Here is a 15048-nt window from a genome sequence, read left to right on the forward strand (position 1 = left end):
TGCCACTGGATCAAAGAAACCTGGATAACTTGCATATAAGTCTCTTGCTGCTGATATTGTTTGGAGTATAATATAAAGGACATTCCATACTTAAAATACTATGATAATCATATCAGATATTGCCTTAATTTCTGATGCATAAGACAAACTATCTTGATTCCTTTCTTCTCCTCCATTCTACTACTTAGAGATGTATAATTCCTATAATTGTGCTCATTTTTATAATATGTATTTATTATCTGCATAAAATTTAATTTATTATATTTTGAAAGCTGCCTTAAGAGCTGTATAATGTGCAATAAAGAATTTAAACAAACCACAACTTAGCTTTTAACCACTCACTTGGTAGAGGTAAAAGAACAAGAACTTGTACTTTGCATGAAAGGAGAAAGTAAAAAATAAAAGATAATCTCTCTAATATGAAGCTAACATAAAATATGCAAGATTTTTCAAGGGAAATTTTAGAATTGGCCTTTCTTTAGCCACCCATTAACAAGCTGCTAATTTTTTTTTTGCAAGTTATAGCTTTTTTTCATTTATTTACAAGGGCTCTGTTATATAGCACTGCACTAATTGAAATCTTTTTACGTGGACTGGTAATTTTGATTTTAAAAAAAACATGATTATAGATTCAGGAAAACATTGTGAGACTTGAAAAGGAATTTACACGAGTTCAAAACTCTGTTTTTTTATTGCATCTGGAAATTCTGTTTAAATAATTAGTATCAGAAAACTATAGTCAGGATAATTTATACTCCATAGCTTCTTTTCCCTCCATAGCATTTCAGCTATTAATTAAAATGTCAGTTTTCACAGTACACAATTTAAAGATGTAATTTTACTGAGAGAATCATTATATGAGGTTTAGTTTTAAACTCCCAATAAATCATCTTTCATTTTCCCAAGACTAACATATGGTATTTATATAACATGATTTCAGTATTTAGCTGCAGTATTGAATAATGAGTTATTGTAATTAATTCTCAAATTTCTACCAATGGAAAAATAATATATAATTTATAAGAAATTTCAACTAGATTTAACTAGATTAATTTTATACTAAAAAAATCTGTACGGTTAATATTTCAATGACCAATTTGTATGTATGTATGTATGTATGAATGTATGTATATACTTAATTTTACATGCTATTTTTATGCAGGATGCTCTCCTACTTTATTATAAACTACTTGGATTGTCAGAAGGACAATATATCTCTATCATAGTTAATACAAAAGAATATTGTATGGCCTAGAGATGGTAAAAGACTAATCTATGTACAGATGTCAAAGCAGGGAGATGGAAGAAAGTGTGCAAACTACTGCATCATTACATTAACTCACAAGTAGTTTGTGTTATAAGGGAGTATAGCGAAAATGAAAAATTTGAAAAAAATGGGTTAAACAAATGTTTAAAATTTTTGCATAGTCCTCAATTTGTGATCATTTGTTTAGCGATGGTTCAAAATTATAACAGCACTAAAATGATTTATGACCAATTTTGCACTAATGACCATATCAGTGCCCTTCTCATAGTCATATGATCAATATTTGGGTCGTGGCAACTGGCATGTATTTACAATAATAGCAGTCCTATTTGCAGTTTTCCCACAAACAAATTCAATAGGGGAATCTGGATTCATTTTAATGATCAAAGCAAAAAAAGTTGTTAAATTGGCCATTACTCACTTAATAACTGCATCATTTAACGATGACACTTCTGCTCCCAATTGTGGTTATAAGTCAAGGACTATCAATATGTTTGCTTTACTGACTACAGCAAGATCTTTGTTTAAATTATATCAGAATATATTTATTGCTATGAAGAACTTCTATGATGAATAAAAAAGTAGCGTAAGAACTGAGTTTGGGGAAAATTAAGAGATTCAGAATATAAAGGCTCTCACACCTTTATAAATATATACGGTTAATGTATAATGACATGTTGGAAGAGTTAACATGTGAAATCAAAATTGGACATTAGAAAATTAACTCTTAGAGATATACTGATGGCAATAGCTGAAGATAATTTCTACTTAAATAGGTTATGAGAATAAAAATGGAAACTGAAAAATCTTGAGTGTTAAATATTAGAAAACAAAGGTAGTATCAAAGAACAATTAGTGAACTTACACTTCAGAACGTATCAATTAAGATTATAGGTAGTTTTCTTTCTTTCTTAATAATTTTATTAAGTAAACATTAAAAACAATTGAACACAGTGTGACTTTCTTGGCCATCATTTTGGCCGTACATAATATAGCATAAAAGTAGACATAACTGTTGATTTTTCCTTTTTTCCTACATTGTTTATTTAATGCTGGTTACATATTTCTTTCTATTTACATTTATATACATTTATATACATATTTACAACCTAGCTTCTTTTCCATCTCCTTTTCCCCCTCATAGTCTTTATATTCATATCACATTTGTCCATTATATTTCATTTTCTTTAACTTACAAAACTTTAACTTTCATTCCTATAAAGTGTCAACAATTTCTTCTTTTCCTCGCCATTGATACATTTTGCTCCAGGCTTCATAGTACTTTGTCTCACCCTTATCCTTAATTTCTAGAGTTAGTCTGTCCGTCTCTGCACAGACCAATATTTTCCTTATTATTTTGCTTTCGCTAGGGGTGTCTTCATTCTTCCAGTTTGGGGCATACACCAATCTCGCAGCTATTATTATAGCAACATTAAGTATATTGTTCCTTTATTATATTTCTCATCTATAATTATAATAGGAACATTTCTGGTCTAAACTCTATTTTTTTGGCTAACCATCTCTTCCATCCATACCTTTATCTGCCACCAATACTCTTTTGCTTTTACACATTTCCACTACATGTGATAGTAAGTCCCTATCGCCATGCTGCATTTCCAACATTGTGGTGATACATTGTGGTGTAACATTGTGGTGATACATTGTGGTGATACATTGTGGTGATACATTAGCCAATCTTGTTGAAGGAAGATGCCATCTGTAAAACATTTTGTATTGATTTCCTTTATACAAGGTTGCATGTGTTATTTTTCTATTTCTTTCCCATACTTTTGCCAATTGTCTAATGCAATATTGTTAACTGAAATTTTTAGCCTATACTATCATAACTTTTTTAAGTTGCTCCTCCTCCATTTTATATTCTAGTAGATAATTATTTTTTATTTATTTATTTGATTTGCCAATTGTTTACAAGATAATAAGTATAAGTGTATACATAGTTGTGAATACATGAAATGGGTACATATAAGAAAAATAAAAGAAGAATAAGAGAAACAATAGGACAGGGACGGTAGGCACGTTGGTGCGCTTATACGCATCCCTACAGACCTCTTAGGAAAGGGTGAGGTCAATAGTAGACAGTCTAAGGTTAAAGTTTTTGGGGTTTGGGAAGAAACTACGGAGTCGGGTAGAGTATTCCAGACATTGACCACTCTATTGCTGAAGTCGTATTTCCTGCAATCAAGTTTGGTGCGGTTAACTTTGAGTTTGTATCTATTGTGTGCTCTTGTGTTGTTATGGTTGAAGCTGAAGTATTCATTGACAGGTAGGACATTGCAATGTATGATTTTATATACCATGCTTAAATCAGACCGAAGACGGCGTAATTCAAGGTTTTCTAGTTCTAGAATTTCAAGTCTGGTGGCATAAGGTATTCTACAAACGAGTAGAGGAGTGGAGAACTCTTCTTGTGAAATATTTCTGGACTTTCTCAATTGTGCTAATATCAGATACGTAATGTGGGTTCCAGACTGATGAACTGTATTCGAGTATTGGTCTAGCAAATGTTTTGTATGCTCTGGTTAGTAGTGTGATATTACCAGAGAAAAAGCTACGTAGGATTAGGTTAACAACTCTTAATGCCTTTTGGCTATGTAGTTGCAGTGGGCTCTAGCACTTAGATCATTAGAGGTGAGTATTCCAAGGTCCTTTACAGAGCTTGGGTCATCAACAAGATCTTGACTATTCAGCTTGTATTTTATTTTCTGATTTTTTTTGCCAATATGTAAGACAGAGCATTTATTTGTTGAGATTTGAAGTTGCCATTTGTTTGACCATTCTGATACATAGTCAAGAACTTTTTGTAGGGTAGCAGTATTGTCTGTGGTATTGAACAGCTTTACATCATCAGCGTAAAAGAACGCAATTGCTCTTAATATGATCACAGAGGTCATTTATGTAGAGTATGAAGAGAGTTGGTCCTAGAACACTGCCTTGGGGGACACCACTATTGACAGGTACAGAATTTGATAGGACGCTCCCAATTTTGACCATTTGTTGTCTGTTTGCCAGGAATGCTTCTATCCAGTTATTCAGTTGTCCAGAGATACCATAGGATTTTATTTTTAGGAGTAGCTTGTCATGTACCACTGAATCAAAGGTTTTACAGAAGTCTATGTAGATTGCGTCTATTGCTTTGCCCTGGTCGAGTTGTGTCGCCCATATGTTTTTGCAGTGTAAGAGTTGCAGATTACAGGATAGTTTTTTTCTGAAACCAAATTGTTTATTGGAGAGTAGGTTGTTTGTCTCTAAGTGGAGGATGATGGATTGGTTAATAATTGATTCCATGACTTTACAGGTGACGCAGCATAAGGAGATTGGTCTGTAATTTTCAACTAGGCTTGGGTCTCCTTTTTGAAGATGGGGATGACTGTGGCTTGTGACCATAGGTTAGGCAAGGAGCTGGTCCTGAAAGATTTTTCAAAGATTATGCTTAGAGGTTTGGCTATGGCAGTGGATAGCTTTTTTAAGAAGTAGGCACATATTCCATCCGGTCCAATAGATAGAGATGGTTTTAGATTGCGTAGTGCTTTTTCAACATTGTCTTCTGTAAAATCGATATGTATTAGATCATTGTTGTTATCTGTGGTACGGCTAGGAAATACTGGGCATGATCCATTGCTGTTTACAAATACTGAGCCAAGAATGTGTTAAAGATGTTGGCTTTAATGGTGTCGTCGTTGCAGTCTTTACCATCAGGTCCTATCAAGGGTGGGATAGACCTTGAGTCTTTTAGTTTGTTGTTTACAAAATTGTAAAAGCACGGGTGGAATTGGTGCTTAGAAGGTTTTCCTCTTGTTTAATGTGATAATTGATGCATTCGGTCTTTATCTGGTGGCATACATTTTTGTATTGGCTTTTGAAATTGGCAACGTGACCAGATTTGTTTTTTCGCCAGAGTGATCTCTTTTTGGATTGAAGTTTCCTTATTGTTATGGGTAATCTGCTTTTTTGTTTTGTTTTGGGAGTTGTTGTTGGTACATATAGTTTGATGACTCTTTTGACTTCAAGTAAAAATATGTTGTAATGGTCTTCAACAGTATTGCATCCAGTGAATAGAGATTGCCAATCAAGGGATGAGAGATCGTTGTCTATAAGATCATAGTTGCCTTTTTGAAGTTACAATTGGGGATTACATCATTGTGGTGATTTTTGTGTGGGCGATGTTGAGACAAAAAGTCAATCATATTGTGGTCACTGCTGGAAAAGGGTTCTTTAGTTTGTATTCGTAAATTAAATTCAAACTATTGCAGAAGATGAGATCGAGACAGTTGTTTAGTCTAGTGTTGTTGGTTACTAGTTGTTCCAGTCCCAGATTTGTAATAGCATTGTAGAAGGTTGTGTGTATGATTTCAGTTGTACAATCATTTAGGGTCCAGTCAATATGAGGTAGATTGAAATCGCCAAGAAAGATAAAAGGGTATGGGCAGGATGCAGCCCATGTTAGTAATGTATTTAGCTTGTTTACATGTTCGATGTCATAATCAGGTGCTCTGTAACATAGTAAGAATCGAATTGTGATATTTAAGGATAGTTCACAGATGATGGTCTCAGGAAGAGCAAGCTCCTGGGTAACTTGGATATTTTTAGATGTAAGGACTTTTTATAGAAGATAGCAACACCACCTCCTCTACGAATTTCATGATCTGATCGGTAAACATGATAGTCTCTTACTGTGGTAATGGAGTCAGGGAGAGATGCATTGAGCCATGTTTCACAGACAAATATAATGTTGAATTTAGCCATATTTAGTAGGAGGAAAAATTCAGGTATTTTATTCACGAGGCTTCTTGCATTGAGTAGTTTGCATTTAAGGCCAGCAGTAGTTGGAATTGAGGTAGTTAGGGGCGTGCATGCCTAGTCTTGGGTGATGGTGGATCGGTTGAGGTAGGGTTGTGGTTGAGGGTTAAAGCTGAGTTGCGGGTTGTGTGGCTTACTTTTGATACAGTCAGCATGGTAGTCAATGTACAGGTCCTTCTCTCCATTGTCTTAATTGTCCATTCCACTGTGGCCTTGTTTTTACCAGGTCTGCCATTCGCTGGTTGCATCAGCTTCAGGACAGAGTTCCCAGTGCTGATGTCAGGTCCCACTGGGACCTCAACAAAATAAGAGTGGCAGCCAAATTCACCACCGACGCCACTATAACCTCTGCAAAGTTTGCTTCTAAGGCAATGGCTTCTTCGGTGTCTGCCAGGCGCCTCCTCTGGATGTGCAACTGGTAGACTGACTCTAAACGTAAGTGGAAGTTGCCGGTGGCCCCTTGCTTTGGGGAAAACCTCTTTGGACCTTAGAACCATATGTAGTGGAAACCCGTAGTGGGTCTTTACTAAGGTCTTGGCAGCATTGGCAGTTCTCCTTCAAGCCTTATCTGTAAGGGTCCAATGCTATCTGGACAACATTCTGTTTCAATCTACCTCCATCCAGGCAGCCGAACAGAATTCAACTAAGTCACTCTGTTCCTCTCTCTCTCCTGTCCCAGTGGCTTGGGAAGATGATCTCATGCATCGATTTTTTGCCATGGGCATTCCAAAGAGAAGGGATCAGCCATTCTGCCCGCAGGGTACTGCTTTCTCCACAGGTGCTTCGATCCTTTTGATGGTGGCAGTCTCAGGCCATCGCAAAGGGTCACCCTCACCTTTATGGTGAGGGACAGAACTGTAGAGGCTATGGATGCAAGCCTTCACGGTTGGGGAGTGCATGCCCAGGACTGGATGGCCCAAGCACACTGGCCGTCTTCAGACAGGTCTCTTCCCGTCAACCTCCTGGAGCTCAGGGCTCTTTTTCTCGCATTGAGAAGTTTCCGGAATCTAGTGTCAGGGTCCCATCTGCTAGTCAGGTCAGACAATATAGCAGCCAAGGCTCATGACAACAGGCAAAGGGGGACCAAATCCAGGGTTTTGATGCAGGAGGCGGAATGTCTGGGGAGATGGACAGAGAGGAACCTCTGTCCCTCAGGATAGACCATATTTCGGGGGTCGACAACACTCAGGCAGACTGATTGAGTCGGACTCAAGTCGACCACTCGGAATGGAGACTCCATCCTCCCCTGTTCATAGGATTGTTCAACTTTTTTGGAACTCCAGAGGTGATCCTCTTCGCCACTCCCCCGAATGCACAGGTAAACAGGTTTTTCTCCAGGTTCCCAAACCAGGGAGCAGAGGGGACTTCAGAACAAATGGCCCCCAGGTCTCCTCTATGCCTTTCCCCCCTTCCAATTAGATAAGATAAGAAGAACTTTATTGTCATTGTACAAGTAAAATGAAACTGTGGATGCACCCCAGCAACTGTTCGCAATACAATAAAACCAGAGCACTTAAAGATGAAGATAAGAAAAATAGAATACCTGCATCTCCATTTGCAATTAAAGAGTACAATATCTACGAATATACACAAAATATACATCCAACACTGATTGTGATGCTTTGCCGAGTGTAATACACAAGAGATGGATTGTACTGTAATATGTTATGATACATCTGAAAGGTATTGCGATTTCACATCTTTTCACATCTTAGTAAGGTAGTGACTTTGTGTTTATTTGCAGTTCAGATGGCCCAGGGAAAGAAACTATTTGTTAGTCTAGTGGTGTGGGATTTTATTGACCTAAAGCACCGTCTAGACGGCAGCAGGTCAAAATGATAATTGCCAGGGTGTGAGGGGTCTTCTATGATGCCCTTGATTCTGCTTTGGCAACGGGACCTGGCTAAGTCTTCCAGGGAGGGCAGAGGGTAACCAATGATCTTTTGAGCTGTGTTTATCACCCTCTGTACAGTTTTCCTGTCCTCAGCTGAGGAGCCTGCATACCACACACCCAGACACTGTGTCAGAGTGCTCTCCATAGAGGCTTTATAGAAAGCCAGCAATAGCTTCTTATCCAGATTGTTTTTCCTGAGAACCCGCAGGAAGTGCAGCTGCTGCTGAGCCTTCTTCACTATGGCCTTGGAGTTAGGGGACCAGGAGATATCAGCTGAAATATGGATGCCAAGGAATCTGATCGTAGGGACAGTTTCCACTCATTCTCCATTGATGATGAGTGGGCCGTGGTCCTGTCCATGTTTCCTGAAGTCCATAATCAGTTCTTTGGTTTTGTCATTCAGTGACAGATTGTTCTGTGAACACCATACAGTCAGGTTCTCTACTTCTGCCTTATATGCCGTCTCATCCTCTCTGGAGATGAGATCAATCACGGTCATGTCATCCGCAAACTTTATGATGGTGTTTGTTGCGTGGCTTGGTGAGCAGTCAAAGGTGTACAAGGCATATAGCAGGGGACTCAAGACACAACCCTGGGGGGAACCAGTACAGAGTGGAATAGTGGAAGAAAGGTGGGGGCCAAATCTAACAGACTGTGGTCTGTTTGTCAAAAAGTTCTTAATCCAGGAGCACCTACAGATTATAAAGTTTGGTTACTAGTATATCTGGGATGATAGTGTTAAACGCAGAGCTGTAATCCACAAAGCATCCTCACATAGCTTTGTTTGTTCTCCAGATGACTCAGCGCTCTATGAAGTGTGATGGCCACAGCATCCTCTGTAGATCGGTTTGCTCTATAAGCAAACTGATGTTGATCATCTGGAAGATGTTGGAGGAAAAGGCGGAGCTGGTTCTGCTGGTCCCTCATTGGCCCAGGAGACCCCGTTTTGCCGACCTGGTGAACTTGTCTGTTTAGAGGCCATGGAAAATCCCGGCCTCGAGGATCTCTCTCAGTCAGGGGGTCTTTCTGCATCTGGAACCCCAGTGGTTCCAGCTGACCACATGGCGGTTGAGTGGAAAATGGTGAGGGAAGTCAATCTTTCAGATGGTGTAATCAACACAATACAGGCTTCACATAAGCAGTCAACAACCCAACTTTACGATGCCACTTGGGGGAAATTCTGTGAGTGGTGCTCTGAGAGAGTCCAGGACCCCACCTCAGCATCTGTTCCAGAGGTCCTACAGTTTCTCCAGGATGAGCTGGACAAGGGCCTCGCGCCAAACACCATCCGCAGGCAGGTGCAGTCTTAGCTTCAGTAATTTCATGGGACAGGTCCACATCCCTCACCCACCACCCCTGAGTCCACAGTTTTCCGAGGGGAGCCTCAAATCTGCGGCTACCCGTTGTGCATAGGTATCCCACTTGGGATCTGTCTAAGGTGCTCCAAGCCCTCTCGGGCCCTCCCTTTGAGCCTCTACGTATAGTGGGTCTCCAGGTTTTTTTGACCATCAAGCTATCGTTTTTGGTAGCTATTACATCAGTCAGGAAGGTGTCTATGTTTCATGACAACCGGGTGGTTTTGCACTGAACCCTTCATTTGTACGAAAAAATTAACTCTTGGTTTCACAGAGCTCAAGACATTGTACTCCCCAACTTTTGTCCCAAACCCCAATATGTGTTGGAAGATCAGTGGCGCACATTGGCCATGAAAAGGGCTCTTAGGATTTATATCAAACAAACTGCACCTTTTTGCAAAACTGAGGCAAGGTTTGTGTCGTTTCAACCTGTTTCTTTGGAGGTGTGAAGTCTCCTCTCCCATGCTAAGTAGGTGGATCAGGGCATGCATTTCTACTGCATATGAAACTCTGAACCACCTCCCAAGAAACTGACTGCACACTCTGCCTGGAGCACAGCGACTTCAGCAGTTTGGGCCACAGGCTCCAATCAAGGAAATTTGTAGAGCCGCTAGATGGACCTTGCCTTCCCCGTTTGTCTGACATTACCAGCTAGACTCATCTGCATCTGCACAAGCAGCATTTGGACGGAGGGTACTCCAGCAGTTTGTTACCGATTTGGATTAAGATAACCAGCCGGTTCTCCCTCCCCCCCCCCCATTGGGCATGCAGGCTTTGGTATGTCCCAATGCTGGACTCTCGAGCAGCGTGACGGAGAAGGGACGTTGGCAGATTTACCAGTGAACTCCCTTTCTAGATACACTGCAAGAGAGTCCAGCCCCACCCTGTGGCTATCTGGTCTAATATTCTTGGGGAGGGGGGCGTCTGTTTGTTTGTATTCCAGAGACAAACTTAGTTTGTTAAGATACTTCGCCAGAAAAGCTGAGGCTCTCAGCGGGGCCGAGCTTTTTATAGTGGCAAGACTCAGCTCACGTCATAACAGGGCGGAGTCATACCCAATGCTGGACTCTCTCGCAGCATGTCTAGAAAGGGCATTCACTGGTAAGTTTACCAACGCCACTTATTTTAATATTCTTAAGATTTTTCCATGATCCAGCATGGATTTGAAAGCCAGCTTGAATATCTGATCATTCCCTTTCAATGGTTGGTGCATTGTTGTATTATATTAATGAAAATCTAGCTGGCATAATGGCTGAGAACAGTTGTACTGTAAGTGGAGCAATCCTTGGAGTTACCTCTTTTTGTCAATGGAAAGAACACTGACTAATTCCCGTCCTGTGTTCCAGAGGTAGGATGCTACCAGTTCTGCCCGGTTCTAAAGAACTGGTGGCTCTGAAGAGCAACAGACACCGAACCAGTTCTGTGTTTGCTGCTGTTTGGCCCACCTGCCTGCCTGAACTCTTACCTGTCCTTTATTTCCTGCTTTTTCAACCTCAGCTGCTTTGTGCAGCACAGCTGAGGTTGTAAAAGCAGGGGAAAAGAGGCTTTTCAAACACTGTGCACCCGCGTGCAGAGCTTTTCAGCTGTTCCAGTGGCACAGCTTAAGGTTTTTTTACACATATGTGCAGCGCGCACAAAACATAGTCACCAAACCGGTAGTAGCAGCGGTAGTGAATCCTACCCCTGCTGTGTTCATTTCTTAAATTTTCTGGCACCAGTCTGTAATGATTATGAGTGGTACAGGTTTCATCAGTTCTAGGATGGTATCAACACCTGGGGCCTTGTTTGGCAGTTGGCTCATTGCCCAGCCTGAAGGAAGACTGGTTCTATTTCTGCATCTATTTATCATCCTGAGGAAGCTGGACCTTTTGTTGCTATCCTACAGCGCTTCAGATATTCTCATTATATGATCTCGATGCTTTGGCAGTCAGACAGTTCTTTCTCTTTTTTGTTTTTGATTATGCTTTTATGAACAGTATGTTTAATCCTTTTGACCTGTACAAATTCATTCCTGGTATGGCCCTTTATGCAGCTCTTCTAGCTGTTTGCAATGCTGCTCACAGTATACTTCATTGTCTTTCTTTGCTGCTCTTTGGAAATCTGCATTCAGTCTCCTTGCTTCCTCCCATTTACCTGCTGCTTTGACGGCTTTTCTTCACTCGGGTATTCTAATGGTTTTATCTGAGAGCCACTTGTGTTTTTCTGTGGCTTCTTATATATTGATTCATACCACGTAGCTGCTGATTCAACAATCAATTGAATTTCTTGCCATAGTTGACCAAGCCTCTTAGCAGTTCAAACCTACTTTTTTCCTCAATTGCATACTTAGTAAACTTCTTTGATGGTACTGTCTTTTTTATGTTGCACAGTTTGACTCTGATCTTAACCACCAAAATTCATGATCAGAACTTTAATCAGCACTCGGATATGCCCTGGCAGTGAGGACCAAACTGGATCATTGATGTCTGCATAGGATATAGTCTAATTACAGTGCAGTTTATTTGATTAGGGCCAAGTATAACAAGGCCACTTGTGCTGTTTGCTATTCATATTAGAAAATAAATTCTCATGGCAAAATTTAATCAAACAATTGCTTGCTTCTTTCTTTCCTCAAGCCCCAAGCTGCTAGTGATGTGTTTTTCTGCTTGGTTGTCAACATTTGCATTAAAATCAGCCAGTGTGTAAACAATGTTTTTTCTATGCTGATATTGAAACCTTCTGTTTCAAGATCTGTTGCTTCAGTTATTGGGGAATAGACTTGAGCAACTGTGATTTTAATGGGTTTGGCACAGATTTGGATGGTCGTAATGTGAATATTAACTGTGAGGAAGCTTTCCATTACTTGGCTGATGGTAAATGCCATTCCATATGTTTTTTTTGTGGGTTTTTTTGTGTGTCATGTCTCAAGCAACAGATAGTGAATTCCTCAGGTTGGATACAATTATTGTCTAACTAGTGTGACTCACTGATTCCAAGAAGGTCAATTTAACTAGTGTGACTCACTGATTCCAAGAAGGTCAATTTAACCCGTCCATCTCCTGTTTGATAATATCCAATTTATCCTGGCTCATCCCTTGTATATTCCATGTTGCTATACAATAAGCCTTGCACAGACTCTTATTTTTACCAATTGCTGTTTCCCGAGCTGGGATTCCTGCTGGATTTATTCCAAATACAACATTAATATCTTGATTACTCACTGCAAGATTTGCTCTTCCCCAGTAGATTCTTAGTTACTTTCTGGCCTGAAGTCCTTCCTTTGGGTACCATACCTGATTCATTTGAAAGCCTTTCCATTATATTTTCTTGCAAACATTTTTACAGACCTTAGCTCAATCCTCCCCATTTATCTGGACTTGGGATCAGCATGCAACTTGACAATAAGATAAGGTAATAAATAAAACAATAAGAATATTTTACAAAAACAAATATCAAAATAATTAGAACATTTTTTTCAGTAATAAAATAAAGCTATGAAAGCTGGGTGCTGAGAAGTTTTGGGAAAAGGAATGTATTTTTGAATTATGACACTGTATACAATTACAAAGAGAAAAAAGATTAGAAAAGGAACAGATCACTCAATCTCAGAATAAAAAGCAATGATCAGCAAGCAGAAGCTCACATACTTAGAATATGAGATATGAATTATTAAAAATTACTATACTTGGCAAGGAGTTACTTCAGGAAAATAGCAAGATAATGGGTAAGAAGCATAAATGGGATTGAGGAGATCATCAGAACGTCTTTGGAAATGCTGCATATTATCTCCAAAAAGATTGAGAAAAAAAGTATTTGACCAGAAGTCACCCAAGAGATATGCCAGTGCAATAATACCTAACAAGCAATCTATAATACAAAACTATTTCTTGTTTCATTTTATCCAGAATAGCTTTGCATATCATGCAGAAGCAATCAATTGAAGAAAGGAAGGAGAGATAACCTACTTGTAGATGTGAAACATTTAAAAAGAGTGTGGTCTGCAACATGGAGAGATACCTTTTTTCATTTAACTCACTAATCTGTAGACAAAAAGGACAAAGGGAATTGTACTAGAAAAAGATTATGCTTTTTCAAAAAATAAACTATCCAGTTGACTATATCTTTTAGGTGTCTTGCTTTTCTCAGACACCCACTAGGCTAACTTGCCTTTCTGAAATTGTGCATAAAATGCTCAGTTTGCTTGAACAGTTACCAAAATAATATCCATTGATTGTAATAAACCTATATTGAGTTAATAAACATATACTTGAGTGAATCAGCCTAAATGGACAAAGAATACCTACTTCATTTAATGATTAATAAAGATATGTAATAGAATGTTCTCTAAATGCTAATAATTTTTTTAAATGGTAGATAATATTTGCTAATAAATTATCAATATTGAATCAAATAATGTTATTATCTCAATAATAATAGTAAAAAGAATATTGAGAACATTAAATGATCCACAGCGAAAGGAGTAGGCAGAGTTCAGAAGTGGCTACAGCACAATGGATCACATCCAGCTTGTTCAGCAAGTCATTTCATTGACTACAAAAAGGCGTTTAACTCAGTATTCCAGCAAGCAATAATTAAGGCATTGCCTAACTAAGGCATAGACACTACTTACATAAACTTATTACAATCAATATATGAAAAAACAATGGTGACAATTTGCCTTAATGATATTAAAGTGGAAATCAACATAGATATATGACAAGGCAATATAATATCACATATCCTTTTCTCAGCCTGACTTGAAGAAGAATTTTGCGAACTAAACTGCACAAAAGATGAAATAAAAATCAATGGCACCTATTTAAATCACTTAAGATTTGCAGATGATGTTCTTTTATCACAAGACCGAAAAGAGATATAAATACACATACAAGAGCTGCACAAAGCAGGAGAACAATTTGTCTTAAAAATAAACATGAAAAAGAGCCAGGTTATGTTTAATAAATTCACCAAACAAAGAAAAAAATATATCTGGAGAAGAATTAGGCAGCTAGGCTCTCCATTATGATTTTTAATTTTTTTTTGAAAACTAGTTTGCAATATTTGCTGCTGTATTTCATGAAAAAAATACAATTTATCTGATCACATATATTTTTAAAAAAGATTTCTAAATCAAGTTAAAACCTTACTCTTGCTTCAGCAATGGAGAAAATGCTTGCTTTACCATTTTAAAAAAATCCCTCTTCCACAGTAATTAAATAGGGAATGAGTTGCTAAAATCAGAAATGAGCGCGTGATACAAACAGCTGTAGAATTTTTTTTCTGTAAGGCATTGATGCTTTTGAAGTTTAATCTAAAAATTAGGTGTTTCCTGTAAAGGCTATTTGATATATTTAATATTTTTAAAACATCTCTGTCTCTGCAATTTATTGTCCAATTCCCAATTCCCTATGCCTCATCTCCATCTCGGGGTTTTTTTTTGTTGCTTCCACATTTTTCCTTCACCATTTTTTATTTTTTTATCTTTCTGTTTTGATGCTTCTGCTGAAATATATTAGAATATTTATGTATTTATTAATGAAATGTATAAGCCTCCCAACTCATAGTGATTCTGGGCAGTACATAAGATTAAAACAATGCCATCCAATACATACTACAGAAAGCAATAATCCAGAAATTAAAACACCAAACACATTAATAAAGGAACACACTTCCTAATCTGCTATCTGGTCTAAGGCCAATTTAAATGATGGCAAAGTCAGGACAATTCCAGCTCA

The 15048-nt window shown here is 38.4% G+C and overlaps 1 protein-coding gene across 6 annotated transcripts in view; it reads left to right on the top strand.

The window, feature by feature from the left end:
- The window catches only part of CDK14 (cyclin dependent kinase 14), a 262489-nt gene that overhangs the window by 100501 nt on the left and 146940 nt on the right, over window positions 1-15048 (top strand). The gene's annotated exons all lie outside the window — the stretch shown is intronic.

This window comes from Notechis scutatus, chromosome Z (genome assembly GCF_049901735.1).
Source record: "Notechis scutatus isolate UNSWTSFEM ecotype Mainland chromosome Z, rNotScu1.2, whole genome shotgun sequence".
Classification (NCBI taxonomy): Eukaryota; Metazoa; Chordata; class Lepidosauria; order Squamata; family Elapidae; genus Notechis; species Notechis scutatus.